Source organism: Mustela putorius, unplaced genomic scaffold (assembly GCF_011764305.1).
Source record: "Mustela putorius furo isolate JIRA1106 unplaced genomic scaffold, ASM1176430v1.1 tig00000992_pilon_pilon_pilon, whole genome shotgun sequence".
NCBI classification, from domain to species: domain Eukaryota; kingdom Metazoa; phylum Chordata; class Mammalia; order Carnivora; family Mustelidae; genus Mustela; species Mustela putorius.
The window spans coordinates 2,060,411-2,079,601 of NW_025421526.1; the positions used below are offsets into that span (position 1 = coordinate 2,060,411).

Consider the following 19,191-nt stretch of genomic DNA (forward strand, 5'->3'; position numbering starts at 1 on the left):
TACGAAGGAACTATTAATTCACCCACTGAGAGCTATATTTTGATTGTCTTGTATTAAAATGTCTGTTATTTGAAATATTAAGTCATTGAGATTTACAGACATGTGATTAGACATGCTCATGGCAAGGTTCTCTGACCTCAAGAGGCCAGAATAGCCACGTTTTACATCTATTTTTATGATATGTAATCATAGCCTACTTTTTAGAGACATAAGTAGAAGTTTCCTACCACATCAACATTCCAGAATAACAGTATCATTTTGGTACAGACAACTTCAGAAAATCAGAGGAAAAGAAAAACTTGTTTTAGGGAAGGTTACAATCCTGATGGTACATTAAAACAACTTCTTTCAAGAACACCTTTAGTTAATGAGATAAAATTAATTTTGTGTGCGTAAGAGTTGTAAAAGTGTTTTCTCCCTGGCTCCAAATATTAAGCAGAAGTTATCTTAACATTCTAATAATTTGAAGTACTTTTATTTAAACCAAATACCATAAATCATTTTTAGAAAAGCATAATAGAATTGAAAAAACAGTGAACAAAATTCAAATAACCAAATCACTATGTACCTGAAGAAAGGGTGTATAATTTTTAACTCTCTATCTCATGTACTGTCAAAATGCAAGAAAACAAATTAATTGAGCACTCCCTACCTGTGACTGCCTGGCCAGGGGCTTTGGCACTAACGACTGGGGAGAATTTAAGCAATGACTCAGAGATGAGGAGTTGCACATGGGGTGTGCTTGGGGCACCCTTGCATTTGGTCGACCTGGTACTGAGTAATCTACCTAGGAAAAGGCAGAAAAGCCAGAAAGTGTCAGTTGCCCCCGATCACAGCAATCCTGAACACCAGCTAACAGTGTTTTATTGAACTTGGTTGATGGTCATGGGACAGCATTGAAGTCCTTCCTTTCATTGAGCAGCAAAATGAAAGAAGGAAGAATCTTCTGAGATTGTAGAGTAAGCTGGGAGAATCATAGGGAGAGAAAGATTCCATGCCGCAAACCAGACAGGTGGTCATTATTCTGGTCCTAGGATGAATCAAGGAGGGTTCAGCCTAAGGACAGAGGGAAAAAGAGAAAGTCGTGAGAGAGGCATGTGAAGCCCGATGTTGGTGACACAGTCAGAGGAGTTCAGAAGTCCTGTCTCTTGCGAGATGAAGATTTGGGGGGACAGTTTATCCTGCCTTGAAGAGCGGAAGGACAATTTCTTTTGGTTTTCTTTCAAGCATCTATTTCTGAACAAGGGACTGGGGAGATGGATAGGCAAGCATTACTCCGCCCTCACAGACCTTACAGACTAGTGAAGGCAGAGCCCAATAGAATTGGTTCACCATTCCTGAAAGCTGCTCTTTTGCAATAAAAAAGAAACAAGTATCAGAAATGACAAGCTGACCAGTGTTTTGGTATCAAGACAGACTCAGACCTCGGAGTCTTCAGGCCACTCTGAGAGCTATCCGTACCTCTAGCCCTCCCTTCTGTTCCAGCATCAGTCGCTTGGCGAGTCACCCTCCCACCAGCCAGGAAGCCTCTACAGAGTTGACAGTAATCATAACCTGAGCCCGAAAGTTATCCTAAGGTCGTTGACAATATAACCATGACAATCTCTTGGCGGTTTTCCTGGACTGTGTTGGAGTACATAATTTTCAACAGTTTTGCATAAAGCAAATTCAAATTTGATGAACTATGAAGTAAAAAAAAAAAAAAAAGATTTTGGAATTTAGGAGATAGCGGACACCAAGAAATAAAGGGCAAAGTCCAGGAAAATGAGATAAATTGTATTACAAACGGCAATGCAAAAAGTTCCATTTCTATCTCTTAAGCCTGGCTAAACAGAGGGTGACAGGGTGGAGATCAGGTTTAAGACTTACAAGACGAAATCCCCCTCGTTCCCATCCATCATGAGTGAGAACACGAGGTCCTACGTACCTGACCAACCACAGGAAGTCAGTGCTATCTGAGAAGTTATAAGAGACGTTCCAAAGCTTTGGAAAGTCATCTTGCCCTCAAGAACAGTATCCGTATCTCTGGCTTCACAACCTAGGTCGGCTGGAATATGTATAATGTATATGGCGAATCTTCAACTGAGGTGATGATTTACCTTCTGTTTCTGTTTTCCATTTCAGCTTGCATTTACAGGCGAAGTTGAATAATAATGAAGTACTAGCTTAATGTAGAAACACGTAACTTCTCATTCAAACCAACCAAACAGCAAAGGCAGAACCTACAACAGATGGTCACGGATTTCTAGATGATTATCTCACCCCCTTTAGTAACTTTCTTCTTTCCTAATCAGCGTGGTAACACGTCATATGTAATTTATAGTGAAATACTTTATGACCAAATATTGCCAAATCCTAACAGTAACACACACGTTTCCAACGGTCCATGAAACTGCGGAGTGCCTCCCTGGTAAGAGAAACACTACCCAAGCTTGCAAACAAGAAACTGCGGTGGTTTCTAGCAAATGTACTCACTTAGGTCACCAACAGACTGAACTGAAAGCTGAACACACCACTCCACTTGGCCACTCCTCGTTAATGAAGGCCGTAGGCTCAAACAGTTGTAAATATTAGGGCCAGACCTACACACTGAGGAAATCTCCAGATTGATGACAATGAACTGTTGACTCAGAAGTTGGATGCTGGTTTTTTTAATTTCATAAGAGTTATTAAAATAGAAGACAACTCAGTCTAAAAAGACGTTCTTTACATTGACAGTAGTGGCAGCAGAAGTAGCCACAGAAGTCGACTGACGCTCCCTGTGCCAAGTACGGTCCAAAAGTTTCATATTCTTGGTCTCATGCAATCTTCAATATCGTGTCATTCCCACGTGGCAACAGTCATAGCTCACAGGGATTAAACAGCTTGTCCTGAGGCCAAGACGCCCACACCTCAGGAGGGAAAGGCCCAGGTCTGAAACCAGAGGTATTATTTCGGGTGTTAACTGTTCCATCAGGACGGAAGGTCAGCAGAGAAGCAAGACCTTGTGAACCACAGTCTTCCTCAATCACACTCATTCCCTGGATGGGCCGTGGCCAGGGAAATATTAAAATAAAACGGCTCGTAGTGGGGCCCCCGGGTGGCTCAATCAGTTAAGCAGCGGCTCAGGTCATGATCCCAGGGTCCCGAGATCGAGCCCTGCATCGGATTCCCCACTGAGCAGGGAGCCGACTTTTCCCTCTCCCTCTGCCCACCGTTCTGCTACTTGTGATCTTTATCTCTCTGTTGAATAAACAATAAAAATCTTAAAAATAGCTAATAGCACAGAACCTGCTCAGGTAGAGTCCTGATTCAATTTCTGGCTTCTCAGCACCAAAAGTCAGAATCTTAATGGTTAACTCAAGCTGTATTCACCAGGTTTTTCTGAATGTTGAATTATGGGGCAAATGTTCCTAAGAAATTACGTGAAAACTCAACATATTCTGCAGACCAGGAGTTTCCACTAAGCTTTGTCTAATTGAAACATGACTATTATGTATGTAAATACATAAGTATATATGAAATATCATTCCACATGTGTATATTGTGGCTGTAGATATTTTCTTTTATAGAAAAGGTTATACACGGTCATAGCAGGCGGCTAGAGATTTTTATAAATACATATATAGACAAAAATATTACATACGTATAAAGATGGTGAAATTATGTGTTTTCAGATTTATAATACGCGCAGAAAGACATGCATAAACATGACAAAATCTTATGACGCCGACAATTATGCAGTGATATTGGGGGAAGAGGGGAGTCAAATTGCTAAATGTGGTTCATTTCTTTTAAATTTATTTTATACTGCACTTATTTTTATACTGAAAATTCTATCTAAATTCACCTTTATTCCAATGGTTACAACACTTTTTTTCTTCTTGCCATAAATTCATTTTCTTGACAATGTGTTGAATTTAGCTCAGTTAGTAAAACATGGAAACTGCAAGCTTCCTTCCATTCCAGCTACTTAAAACCTAGATTTTATTTTCATTTAACAACTAATGGCTCAGACTTTTTATTTCTTCATAATGTACATCATTCTGAAAACAGAAGAAAAATGTCAAATAAAATGCTGAATCCATATTCCATAGATTTAGTGACTAGAAATCTATATTCTATAATTAATAACTTTTCCTTTATTCATGTTCCTTCTGAATAAAACTAACTGGACTCTGCAGGCAAAATTACAAATATAGTGCTTTAAATATAGCAGAAAAATGTAGTTTACAGACCTTGGATAAATTATTTATTATGGGCCTTTTACACAAAATAACATGGTTCAAGATTTATGAAAATTTTCATAGAAAATCAAAGACAGAGATGTCTTCTAAAGATTTAAAAGTCGGCCATATATTAATGGTGTGTGTGTATGTGTGTATATATATATATGTGTGTGTGTGTGTGTGTGTGTGTATATATATACCAAGGCCACATCAAAATCTGTATTTGGTGTTGCATCATATTTCTCTATGAAAGCATTTTGTAGAAGTGGCAAGAAGGCTTATGTTCTGATCCTTATTGGAGAATGAAGAATTAAGGCAGACATCCAGATTTAATGGTCAAGGGCTCATTTTGCATCGGAATTTCAGGTAGTATTATTTTGATGCAGTCACACTTTTCTTATCAACCAGATAGGACTATTTCCCACTTGCATAGAGAAATAGGCTTTCTCTCATTACTTAAAAATGTATATATACACACAAACACACACACATACATTAAGTAGACAACCTTTCATTTTCCTACTGTGTTAACCATGGATTCAAAAAATATTTTCCTCTCGTCCTTACCATGGAAGGCACAACAGCACAAGGGCTTGGACCCTCAGCTGGGTCTTCGGCATCAGGAGAAAATGGGGGGGGGTGGAGAGCCTGGCTTGCCGTGGACTCGAGCTCATGCAGAGCTCACCAAGATTTGAACCACTGCTCACCGCAAAGCGATTGGTACATGAACAATGAGGGTCCAGGCTTTCTCAGATATGGTAAAATTTAAAGAGAATCTAGAAATCAATATTTGTATTTGACCTTTCTCACTTTATAAGTATTATGGAATTTAAATAGTTTTAAAAGCGCTGTGCACAACAAACGAAACGTATGCGTAGGCGCATTCAGCCAGGGAACTCCAGGGAGGAATCTGGTTCAGGGTATACTCCGACGGTCTGTTTCTGGCCTTTGCTTCGCTCCACCTTATGGCATTCGTTAATATGTCCGAATGTGCATCTGTTCTCTACGACTGCACACGCGCAACGCTTGGGAAGAAATGCTACAAAAGCCAAAGGTATCCTACTCCCAAGGTGTCCTTGCTTCTCACATATCGGTAGATACGTAATTCATTAAAATATTTGTAGGCGTCTGTACGTACACTTGTTTGTATACATGCATATGTTTCCTGGGTAAAAAACAATGAGTCCCCAGTAGCCGTGAACATATATATCTAGGCCTCAGACTGGCTTCTAATACCATACTCCAAAAATAAGGCTCTTCGAAGAAATGACTGATTCTATGACTGATATAGGAAATATGCGGAAACCTGGAGCATCTTATAATGCTAAAAAGTAAGAGAAAGAAAAAAGGAAAAAAACAAACAAACATGATAATGGGGGGTCTATCAAAAAGACACCAGATCCACTTGGAAGAATTCCCAATGGCCAAAGTAGGAAAAATTTGACCAAAAAAATAGTAAAGTAGCATGAATTATTACCCAAGGTTTGAAATAAATACCCGTAAGTCCACACTAATCTTCATAAATGAAAATAAATGAATGAATGAATGGAATGTGCAGAATTCCAAATAAATTATGGATGGAACGTACCTCCTACTCCTAGGTGTGGGCTGCACAGAGTAACTTTCTTCCAAAGAGCGCCGTGTAGAAAGGAAGAGCAATAGTGAATTTACAGTGGAGACACCCGACAAGTGTTACTTCAGGGAATCAGTAGTAATAAGTCACGGTGGGAGCTGAGAATGGCACTTCATCCCTGAGGTTGTCCTCCCCAAAATCTACCACCCCAGTCTAATCCTTAAAAGAAAAGTTAGAAAAATCCCAATTAAGCAACATTCTATACAATAATCAGTACTGCTCAAAACTGTCAAGGTCATGAAACACAAGGTAGGTCTAGGAGAGTCTCACATCCAAGCGGATCCCACAAAGAGGTGACAGCTAAAGGTGAAATGGTGTCCTGGATGGGATCCTGGGACAGAAAGAGGTTATTAGGTAAAACCCAAGGAAATTCTGAATAAATATGGACTTAAGTTAATAATAAAGTTAATAATAAAAAAATCTGGCCAATACTGGTTAATTCGTTATTAATATAGGATGGTAGAAAGAGAGGAAATTATGTCTGGAGTGCATCTTTATATTTTTTCTGTAAATCTAAAACTTCTAAGATAAAAAAATGTATTTTAAAAAATGATGAGATTTCAAAGTATGACAAAGTATAGTTGTTCAGCATTTCTATAATTTATCTAGCATAAAAAGCAAAAATGAAAACGAGCATCCAAGTTCAGAAAATCACTTATACCAACAAAGAGTTCCCGTAACCATATACACGTACTCCACACGACACCATGTAGAGCCAGAACAAAACAAGAACTTCCCGACACAGGTGAACACGAAGAAGGTGCCCGGCTTCCGGAGGAACATCTTGGCTCTCGCGCCCTCGATTCCCAGGTGAGAGCCCTTGCCTGGGCACCACCTTGTCTCCTTTCCCTTACGCTGTCTTCAATGGATTAGAGAACTGCTGCGAACATCAGTACGTTGTCAAGGCCCGAGGCACGCGGGGCCCCTGGTTATGTAGACCAGGAGGCTCCACATAGAAAGACCCTTGCACTGCAGCAAGAACTGATGAGGACGCGGGAAGTGTGCAGACAGGCTAAGCATGGAGAAAGGGACAGAGGGAAAGGGGAAGCTCGTCTTGGCCGGAAATGTGCACGGCCCCACTGTGGGAGCTTTCCGACTCCGGACCCCTTTCGGCTTCGGCTCTGACCTTTGCCCTTTCTGACTTTCGTGTGAAGTCTTACTATTCACTGTAGAAGTTCAGTATACACTAGGAAAAACAGCTCTACTGATTACTAGCAGGGACTCCTTGAGTAAGTTCTTTCTTTTCCTAAGGATTGATTTTTCCAATTGAAGAATTAAGTTTAATAATTCTCATCTCAAATAAAATGAGATAATTTCTATTAAAAAGTGTAAACTGTTGAGCACTACATAAATGTTTCTTGTTGGTTGATGTAATTTAAATATTCTATTCTAAAATGCACTAAAAATCATACCTTGCCCATTTGAGATATAAATATATTTTTAATAACAAATAATTATTCCTTTATTGGAAGGAACTATAAAATAGCCAGATGGAGTCCTTTTCATAGAGATGTGCTGGAAGTAAGGGACTCTGGGAATTAGGGCAGGACCGGCAGGCAGAGAGAGGAGAGGAGTAACGTGAGCTCAGTACTCGGGATGCTTTACTGTGGAGGAGCGGAGCCGGACATGTCCCGTGCAACAGACCGACGACAATGTCGCATAATTAGAACGCGACAGGTCACCAGTAATAGTAAGAACCGATTATCAAGTGTTTATTCTATACAAGGCACTTTTCAGATTTGCCTGATAAATGCTCTAATTTTTATTTGAAGTAGGAATTATTTTCCTATTTCCCCATCTTACAAATAAAGGGCCTGGGGCTCCCAGGGGCAAATGATTTTCCCAAAGTAAGGAAGAGCCAGTTTTCAAAGTCTTATTTCTGTGACTGCAGAATGTGTGTCCTTCACCAAACTTTAGCCAACGGCCATGTCCTTATACAGAGGACTGCCCTAGTGACGAGGATGACTTATCTGTGGCTCTGGTTAGAGATTTCCTCTCGCCCAATAAATAAAATAAGTTTATATAGTCACATGGGTCACACGGTTAAAGCAACATTTAAAGTTAACAAATTTTCTTCTCAACTTTCCCCTGAATCCTTGAAATTTGCCAGTGCTGCGGGTCAAGACTGAAATGCCGGCTAACTTTCCTCTGGGTTCTTAAGGTGTGTTCTGACCCGTAAATAAAGTTAATGGGCTGGTAGATTGGGTCACAGAAACGACAGGACTTAGTAGTGAAGCTATCTCTTTTAAAGTATTGAAAAAATCCAGTCGTCCAATAATATTTCCATGGCTACATTGCATGCGAAGTGATCATGTAAATTGATGTAACTCACAGCTGGATTTTTCCGTGATGTATGTAAACACTGAAGACATGCACAGACTTGGCAAACTACAGTTGGAATAGATGTGGACCACTCCACGAGATTTAAATTAAAAGCATATTTTAATGGTTAAAATAATTTTAAATAAAAATTCTCTTTAAGATCATAAAATTCTTTCTACTACTTTCCAACTAAATATGTCTAAACATTTATAATTCTCCCCAGTTTTTTTTTTTAATTTTTGAGATAAATGCTTTAAGTAGACTGTAGATTAGGATCTTCCATTGGGCAGTCAATGAGCTCACCATACTGTGATTTTTCTATACTTGTGTATATTGTGTACCATTATTTATATGTATGTTCCATTAAAATCTATTTTAAGTCGACTTTTAGATTTTTAGGCTTAGTTCTAGACAAACCTCAGATTTGATAAGCTAATATACTCGTCAATGTCAAACTTGCAAAAAATTAAATGTTGTATGCTACCTAAAAGTTATCTCATGTACCACCAAGACTAATGTCTTATGCTTTGGGAAACATTCCCATAGAGCATAGAATTTTAGAGTGTAAGTAATTTAGAATTAGCTTAAAATAATCCTGTCATTAAAAAGAATACTTTAAGCCTACATTGAGGAGATTATATTTTTGAGTGCTCCCTCAGTACTGTACACTTGCCTTAATTATAACAATGCATGGGACGTAGGAATAGGATTAGTAACTGAGTGCACATTTTAGGAAATCAATAATAATAATTATTGTTGCATTCATAAATATCCTCTAAGGAATTATAACTCAAATCATTCTATGCACTCCATTTCCTCAGCATTCGGAGCACTTGTCCTCGGATTTTAAGTGCACGTAGATTTTATAGGACACCGACTAGACATGTCACTGCACACTTCACCCTGATCACTTCCCTTTCTCTCTGCTTTGGACATCGCAGACATCCTGCAGGTTTCGTCCTTCGGTGGCTACCCTGTCATCTGTTTTAAATGTAGCTACTAAAACTGTCTTCTTAAGTGGCACTTCAACCGTGTCGCCCTCCTCAAACCTCAGCCGCTGCCCCCTTGGCCCTGCCCACGACAAGGTCACACGCACCTGCAGCACCGGTGCGCGCTGGGCCGCTGCTCAGGCCTCACCAGCTTCACCTGCACCCCGCGCCCACCACACCTAGGCGAAGCGCATAAATCCCCCAGCCACAGCGCCCACCGCCCTCTCTCAGTCCGGGACCCACAACGCTCCCTCGGTCCTGGCCTCCGGCTGCCTGCCCCACGGACTGTCCCCCGAGAGGACACCTCCTCGACGACAAGCTTCCTCGTCGCACCACTTGCTGGGCCGCCACGGACCCTGGTGGCTTGTGCACCTCACAAAGGCTCCAACGGAGGGACCCAGTGGGCGCGACATTCCTTCCAAGCTCTGAGCACCCCCTGGAAGGCTGCACCTACTGGAAGGAGTTCCCACAAGGGCACAACGATCCACTTGCCTGGGGTCACCCGGAGGCAAGGTCTTCTCCAATCACACCAAAGCGATGTAGAGGCTGGACTTGGCCCTGGAGTCAAGGTTAATGCTTCACTCTAGAATTATCCCCTAACTTAATCACTTCCTAACCCAGTCCCTCCCACACTCTGAAGTTGAGTGAGGCTTCCTTGAAGGCATGAATGCCGTCTGCATTCAACAGCGAGGTCCTGAATACCCGTTATGTCCCTTATACTTTACAAAACAAAACAAAACAATCTTGTTATCAAACAACTTAAACACGGATTGGAGAACCAAAGCGCATAGGACAAAATTCAAACCACCATCCGCTTCAACTTCCAGGGAAGACTAGTGCTCCAGACAATGAAAGAGAGATGCAGGAATATTAGATTAACCAGGAAATACTTCACAGAGGAAGCAGGTCTTCAACTGGCTTTTGAAAAAAGAGTAAGATGTGTCTAGGCTGGAGAAAAGAATGAAGACATTATAGCGTCATGGAAAACATCCTAAAGGTGTAAAGCCACAAGTACTGTATGTTCAGTCTTTAAAAACAGAGCTAGAGACTGTAATTCTTAAAGAATTTGACATGATAATGAAGATTAATGTATTAGGGATCACCAGGGTAGAATTTACATCCAGTCTGTTTCCCAGATCTTTAGGGGGGGGGGGGAAACCTAGTGTATTTATCATCTGCAAACCAGATGGTTACGGAAAGGGGTGCGGGCTCTCAAAGACATTCTTCCCCTGTAAGAAGCATGTTGCTGTGTAAGACTCTTGAGCCTCTTAAAACAGTAAACCAAAAGCACTTCAGGGCTTTCTGAACAATTCAAAAAAAAAATCAAAAGATAGATAAAAAAAAAAAATGCTGTGACACAGATTGGAAAAAAAAAAAAAAGGCATCTCAGTTTCAGTAAGTACCTAGTTAGGAATTTGCTTACTTTTACCTAGTTCGGGGAAAACAGTTTTATTTTTGAGCAAGGGTTTTCTTAAAGGGGAGGAAACAAAAACAAATAATCAGTGCTTGTTTATTGCAAACGTTGCATCAGAAAACAGTCATTTTTATAAATATATCTTTAGCTTCATAAGGACTCAGGAGGCTGCAATGTCCTTGTAACTACACAGTTGCACAAAAGATTATTTGACCAAAGAACATGCTGACAAAAATATCTGACCAAACATACTATGTAGGACTGTTTTTCAAATAATCTGACTGAATGAACTCCATGAGCCATCCTACTGAATTTCAAAACTACACACATTTTCATCAGGTTTTTAAAATCATAATGAATTTGGGAAATGGTAAGTGGTTATAATTCCAACAAATAATGTGAGACAGGAGATACACTACTGAGTCTGGAGGAGTAGAATGTCCTGAGCGTTAAGCACAGTTTGAGTGGCCCTGACATGCCGATGGGAATAAAGAATTCTCCATTTGGTTCTGAGTAGGAACAGATGCCTCATTTTCTTTTAGAGAGGAAATTACACTCTACGTAAGAGGAACTCTGCACTGCCAAATTAATAAGATAAGAAATTTCACCATCTCCTGGAATACATTATCACACAATTTCCCTACTATTACTCTTACTGAGCTAGCCCTTTTTGAGTTTGGATCCTAATGGGAAGCTGAGCTACTCTAGCTCACATCTAGCATTACCTTCAGAGCACTGAAGGATTCTTTTTAAATCTCTGCATTATGGAACAATGGAAGCCAGGCCAGGCCCTTCCTTATCCCAGACTCTGCATGTGTGGAGTGTAAGAGGATTTAAGGATTCTCGCATCTAGAAAGCATCAGAAATACTACAAGGGGACTCTAAATTCAGTAGATATCCTACTTAAATGAGTGAAATAATGTGAAAAAATCGCCTACATCAGGAATTAAGAATAACCTATTCCTTGAGCATCTTTTCCTTCTTTAACACTTTTCCATAGGTTCAAGGCAGTGCTCACTGAATTTCCTATTTAATAGTAAAAATGCAGTAATAAAAATATTGTTCACTAAAATCATGCAACTAAGCTGAATATATAGGAGATTCATTCCTACAACCCCAAGTATTTATTGAATACCCATTCTGGTGGGGGTTATGTAGGGGCTATTCTGAATTCCAGGAACACAGAGTAGATTAAGACACTATCCTTCCTTTGAGATTTACACTAATAGAGGAAAGCAACTCACAAACAACCAGTTATAATAGTGCATGGTTACAAGTAGGAACAGAAGTATGTCCTGGATGCTACGGTTGCCGTAGGAATGGGATCCGAATCGAATAGTTTGCGATTATGCATAGTCATTTGGATCACATACTAAATTAGAAACTCTATGAAGGCAAAATTCTTATCTGCACTTATGCCACTGTTTGATCAGTGTCTGCCACAGTGCAGGCATTTAAAAAATTATTGTCAGGTAATGAGCTAAAGATTACATTCAGTGGGATTCTGGTGGGGCAAGACAATATTTCAAAGAGGTTATATTTACTAAGTTGCTGATCAGAGATATCTAGTATGAAAGGTGAGTTCGGGCTATAAAAATTTATAAGGAAAAAATTATTTCTTCTCTGAGACGGAAGATAAGGAAGAAAAAGAGAGCTAGAGATAGGGACATAGAAGCAGAGAGTGAGAGAGAGAGAGAGAGAGGAGTGAGCATGGATGGGGAAAGAAAATAATCGAGATATTAGTCCCTACTAATGTGATCCTTCTTTAGAACTCTAAATCTTCCATCAATTATTAAATCCTCAAAGACCTGGCATGAACGGCTTTTATTGTGTGTGTGAGTGGGGTGCTGACTGTCACACTGGATTCACACAAGGCAAGAAAGTGGAGTTACGCAGAAGGCAAAGGATCATGGACATCGGGGAAGTTACACGCAATTTGACTGGAAAGCGGCGGACAGCTAACATTTTGATCATAGTAAAAACATCTTCACCATATTTGCATATAGAGGGACAATGAGGAAGATGGGGCAAGTTCTTCCAGGAAGATCTGGGAGAAGGTGCAAAGTTACGAAATGATACCATTTAGGAAGAGCTATACTGGGAAAGAAAAGAAAGAGCTCCTGTCGGAAGTCAACGAAGATAGCATCATTAGGGACCAAATTATTAAAGGCCTTCGTTGTTAAACTAAAGAATCTGGGGGCGCCTGGGTGGCTCAGTGGGTTAAAGCCTCTACCTTCGGCTCAGGTCATGATCCCAGGGTCCTGGGATCAAGCCCCGCATCGGGCTCTCTGCTCAGCAGGGAGCCTGCTTCCTCCCCTCTCTCTCTGCCTGCCTCTCTGCCTACTTGTGATCTCTGTCTGTCGAATAAATTAATAGAATCTTTAAAAAAAAAAAAGAATCTGAAACCTATTCTCGATGCTATAGCTGACCATTTTAAACAAAATAAGCAGAATAATCAGAAGCGTATACAACAATAAGAAGGTGAAGATACCTAATAGAGTAACAATAATGCAGATTTATATTGTCACTCTCTCACAGGCAGATAGTCCACGCACCGGAATGCAAAAATACAGGCCATCACATACGTGGGCTTGCTGGACCTGAATTTTCAGCATTGAGCCGGATTTGAGCGAGATTTGATGCTGGCTGTATCATGGTGCCCATCTCTGTCTGCTAATTATTTACAATTCAGCTCAGCACTTGGGCAAAAGAAGGAATGCCATATAAAATCATTTAACTTTAGGAAAGGGAGCTTAGGAAAATGTGGTCATCATAAAAAAAAGTAAAAAAGAATCTTTTAAAATAAAATAAACCACAGAAAGTCTGGAGACTATTTAAAAATACACCATTAGAAGCCCAAGATGAATTTTTTGTCATGAATCATAAAAACAAGCCAGATGCAAAAAAAAAAAAAAGAAAGAAAAAAGAAAAGAAAGAAAGAAAGAAAGAGTAAGGCACAACTATAAAGATCTCCAAGTCTAAGGGAAAAAAGGAAGACTCTCAAATGTGACAGATTAGATACAATTAAAAATCAGGCAGACCAGAAAAATGTTTGCAACACTATCTTACAAGGAACTTCAACGTCAATAGTGCAAAGGTATCCTTACAAATGTTATAGAAAGAATGCGAGCACAGAAGACAAAGGAATCCTAAATATAAAATAGTACTCGAAGAACAGGTTTCTCTTTTGGCTGGGGTATTCATTTGAAGATTTCCAACACTTAAACTGTATATTAAGGTAGGCATGTCAGAGGTGCCAAAGTCAAAACGCCAAAAACACATTAGGTGTTTTCTTCATTAGGAAATCTGACACAGAAAAACCTCTGGGATGCTATAGCATCTACAGAGAAACTACGGAAGAAGTTAAGAGTGAAATGTTGAATAGGATGTCAAGACATGTTACCTGTCAATGAAAAATTGTAATAATTACCAGAGAATAATTACCAGAGAAGCTAAATTGTCCCTACGACTCCAGTCATAAACACAGACTCCAGTGAAGACCTTGGAAACCTGAGACTCATCTCATCCAGGCAATGTTATGGACTTACAAAGTGGAGGACATCTATGTACTTCACACAACAGCACCTTCAGAGGAACCACGGTCCTGAAGGAGGAAAGGATGCTTGACGAACCCATTGGAGCTGTCACGCTAAGTAAGCACTTGGACAGGAGAGAACTGGTGGATAAAATTTATTTGTATTTTCTAAAAGTCTCTGACAAGGTTCATACCAAAACTACTTGAATGTTGAGTCACCACAGGATTTAGGAAGGTATTTTGACAAGCATAAGGAGCCATTTTAGAGTCAGGAAACAAAAAGTAGGGCCAAATAAGTATTTCTTAAGGTAGCGAAGTTCCAATGCTAGACTCTTCCAAGGAGTGGAGTGCTACAACTTCTCTGGAAAAAAAAAAAAAAAAAAGCAGTGCCCATAGACTTCTCTAGACTTGGGGCCCCTGGGTGGCTCAGTCGGTTGGGCATCGGACTGTTGATTTCAGCTCAGGTCCTGATCTCAGGGTTCTGGTACCACAGCCCACTTCAGGCTCTGTGCTCAGCAGGGAAGCTGCCTGAGGATTCTCTCCCTCTGCCCGGCCATCCCTCCCCACGCACACTCTCTAAAATAAATAATTAACTCTTTAAAAAAATTCTCTACATTTATCTATAACATCAGCGTGGTTTTTACCTTTGAATCTGGCACAAGCCTTCCCCAAAATTCTAGCACCCCAGCAAGTTCTCATGAGTAAGAAAAGAAGAGGAGGCGGCAGTGGTGAGGAGAGAGGTCTCACCTCCTCTCTGTGTATTTGTGGGCCTGTATCAAATGAGCTTGAGCATTTTACCACAAATCCTTAGAATCACTACTGGGCAATCTTAAATCATTCTAGGAATTAAAAACAAACAACAAATTGTGAATGATTATCATTAAAAGTTCTGTGATGCTCTTAGTAGATAGACGAAGGACTAATGCACTTCTTCACGGAAAATATACTTCCATTCATACAAAAATGAATTTCTATTCATTGGGGAGTGGGGGTGGGTGGAGGAATCCAAATTTCCCCTTAGACGACATGCTACGTTATGATGGGAGAGAGTCAGAAAAATAATCTGAGTTTCCTCACAGTTCACCCTGAAGACAGTATGGCAAGGTGCTGGTTTAAAAAGCCAACATATTCATGAAGAAAGAAAGCATATACATAAAGTCATCTCTGATGCTTAACAAAGTCGTGACATAGCTGCGTCTAGAAAACGTCACAGGACTTAGGTTGCCACCGCTAAGGAAAGATACATCAAGGCGGAAAGAGTTCCATGACAGACCAGCGCCAACCCAAGATGGATAAGCATCCATTTCTATTTTCTGCGTAAATCCTCACAGAAAATGTGAGGCTTCCAGGCTGAGAACGTGAAATAAGGAAGAGTTCGATAGGCCAGCGAAGTGTACTAAGTCTTGGAGGGTGTACACTGAGACTGGAAAGATGTAAAAAGTGGACTAAAAAGAAAGAACATTATCGGGTTGGTATTAAACATAAATTCCATGCTGGCCTCCAATATGGTGCTAGAAAATTATAAAATTCTGCAATGACCAAGGAATACCAGACAAGGTAAAAGTGTATTTGGAAGTATTTTTAAAAGTCTTTTAGGGGCGCCTGCTTGGCTCTGCCTTCAGCTCAGGTCATGATCTCAGGGTCTTGGGATCAAGTCCCGCATTGGGCTCTCTGCTCAGCAGAGAGCCTGCTTCCTCCTCTCTTTCTTTCTCTGCCTGCCTTTCTGCCTGCTTGTGGTCTCTCTCTGTCAAATAAATAAATAAAATCTTAAAAAAAAAAAAAGCCTTTTACCCCTACATAGAGTCATAAATTTAGCTGAATCTTCATTTTTCTGCAAAGAATCTTCACTGCATAAATTTAATCCCATATAAAGATTACTAGTTCATATAGACCATGGCCTTAACCAAAGATGGAATTCCTAAAATGTGTTAAGTTCATTTTAATTGTGATATAGTCTTCTCTAAGAAATGCTGGTTGCACGCTATACAAGTTTGAAGTAAGGAAAATGTTACGCGTCCATCAAGGCAATTTCACTCTCTTTTTCTCAAAATCAAAACTTGATACTAAATTTTAGGTGAAGATTTTCTCTATCATGGCATCTTATGAAGTCTTTTTTTGTTGTTTTGGAAATTGGTGATGAAGACAACTAGAACTAAATTTCTACAAACTTCAAATAAAATTGTTTTAGAAGTGAAATAAATGCAGTAATACTCACTGATTAATAATCTTAGTTGACCATTGAGAATGATATTTGCGGTGGGTTTTTCATAGATGACTTTGATGATATTGAGGTATGTGCCCTCCATCCCTACACTTTGAAGAGCTTTGATCAGGAAGGGAAGCTGAAAGCTTTTCCGCTAAGGTCAGGAACACGGCAGGGATGTCCATTATCACCACTGCTATTCAACATAGTACTAGAGGTCCTAGCCTCAGCAATCAGACAACAAAAGGAAATTAAAGGCATCCAAATCAGCAAAGAAGAAGTCAAATTATCACTCTTTGCAGATGATATGATACTATATGTGGAAAACCCAAAAGACTCGACTCCAAAACTGCTAGAACTTGTACAGGAATTCAGTAAAGTGTCAGGATATAAAATCAATGCACATAAATCAGTTGCATTTCTCTACACCAACAACAAGACAGAAGAAAGAGAAATTAAGGAGTCAATCCCATTTACAATTGCACCCAAAACCATAAGATACCTAGGAATAAACCTAACCAAAGAGGCACAGAATCTATACTCAGAAAACTATAAAGTACTCATGAAAGAAATTGAGGAAGACACAAAGAAATGGAAAAATGTTCCATGCTCCTGGATTGGAAGAATAAATATTGTGAAAATGTCTATGCTACCTAAAGCAATCTACACATTTAATGCAATTCCTATCAAAGTACCATCCATCTTTTTCAAAGAAATGGAACAAATAATTGTAAAATTTATATGGAACCAGAAAAGACCTCGAATAGCCAAAGGGATATTAAAAAAGAAAGCCAACGTTGGTGGCATCACAATTCCGGACTTCAAGCTCTATTACAAAGCTGTCATCATCAAGACAGCATGGTACTGGCACAAAAACAGACACATAGATCAATGGAACAGAATAGAGAGCCCAGAAATAGACCCTCAACTCTACAGTCAACTAATCTTCGACAAACCAGGAAAGAATGTCCAATGGAAAAAAGACAGCCTCTTCAATAAATGGTGCTGGGAAAATTGGACAGCCACATGCAGAAAAATGAAATTGGACCATTTCCTTACACCACACACAAAAATAAACTCAAAATGGATGAAGGACCTCAATGTGTGAAAGGAATCCATCAAAATCCTTGAGGAGAACACAGGCAGCAACCTCTTCGACCTCAGCCACAGCAACATCTTCCTAGGAACAACGCCAAAGGCAAGGGAAGCAAGGGCAAAAATGAACTCTTGGGATTTCATCAAGATCAAAAGCTTTTGCACAGCAAAGGAAACAGTTAACAAAACCAAAAGACAACTGACAGAATGGGAGAAGATATTTGCAAACGGCATATCAGATAAAGGACTAGTGTCCAGAATCTATAAAGAACTTAGCAAACTCAACACCCAAAGAACAAATAATCCAATCAAGAAATGGGCAGAGGACATGAACGGACATTTCTGCAAAGAAGACATCCAGATGGCCAACAGACACATGAAAAAGTGCTCCATATCACTCGGCATCAGGGAAATACAAATCAAAACCACAATGAGACACCACCTCACACCAGTCAGAATGGCTAAAATCAACAAGTCAGGAAATGACAGATGCTGGCGAGGATGCGGAGAAAGGGGAACCCTCCTACACTGTTGGTGGGAATGCAAGCTGGTGCAGCCACTCTGGAAAACAGTATGGAGGTTCCTCAAAATGTTGAAAATAGAACTGCCCTATGACCCAGCAATTGCACTATTGGGTATTTACCCTAAAGATACAAACGTAGTGATCCAAAGCGGCACGTGCACCCGAATGTTTATAGCAGCAATGTCCACAATAGCCAAACTATGGAAAGAACCTAGATGTCCATCAACAGATGAATGGATCAAGAAGATGTGGTATATATACACCATGGAATACTATGCAGCCATCAAAAGAAATGAAATCTTGCCATTTGCGACAACATGGATGGAACTAGAGCGTATCATGCTTAGCGAAATAAGTCAAACTGAGAAAGACAACTATCATATGATCTCCCTGATATGAGGAAGTGGTGATGCAACATGGGGGCTTAAGTGGGTAGGAGAAGAATAAATGAAACAAGATGGGATTGGGAGGGAAACAAACCATAAGTGACTCTTAATCTCACAAAACAAACTGAGGGTTGCTGGGGGGAGGGGGTTTGGGAGAAGGGGGTGGGATTATGGACATTGGGGAGGGTATGTGCTTTGGTGAGTGCTGTGTAATGTGTAAACCTGGTGATTCACAGACCTGTACCCCTGGGGATAAAAATATATGTTTATAAAAAATAAAAAATTAAAAAAAGAAACAAATAAAAAAAAATTTTTGGCTTTCCACAATCTAAAATAAATTACTTACTGATATAGTTAATGTTGGATCTAAATTCCATATAGTTCTAAAAGTCTATGATTCTTTTAAAAGTCACATGAAATGCAATATCATTTGTAGAGGTCTAACAGAATAAAAACTAATATAATACTTTACATTATAAAAATAATAATCTACAAAAAAAAAACAACAACAAAAAAAACAAAACAACAACAAATAATAATCTACCATACTATTAACCAAAGAAATAGATCACATATGATAAGGGTCAAATACAAATTTAAATTGGACTTGGCCAAGTAGCAACATATTCTGGAAATACAGAAAATGAAGAAACTATAAGTGCATTAAAATGACTGATATTTCCAGTGGGCTAAGATCTACATTCTACATTCCCCCTTTGCTTTTTAAGTATTTAGTGGTTTCAGGATACTTTGGAAGGCTAGCACTAGAAATTTCTATTATCAGATCATTGACATCAAGAATAAACTGTGGCCTTCTATGCCAATATTCCTCTTCCATAGCCAAATTCTCCTAGAGAAAAAACCCATGATAATGCTTATTAAA

The 19,191-nt window shown here is 39.6% G+C and overlaps 1 protein-coding gene and 1 long non-coding RNA gene across 2 annotated transcripts in view; both read right to left on the reverse strand.

The window, feature by feature from the left end:
- Positions 1–19,191, reverse strand: part of COL5A2 (collagen type V alpha 2 chain) — a 137,516-nt gene that overhangs the window by 87,726 nt on the left and 30,599 nt on the right. The window lies entirely within an intron of this gene.
- On the reverse strand, positions 34–3,089 carry LOC123393700. Its single transcript, XR_006608506.1, has 2 exons — positions 2,100–3,089; positions 34–1,056 (listed from the first exon to the last, which is right to left on the reverse strand). It is a non-coding gene; the product is annotated as an uncharacterized LOC123393700 (long non-coding RNA).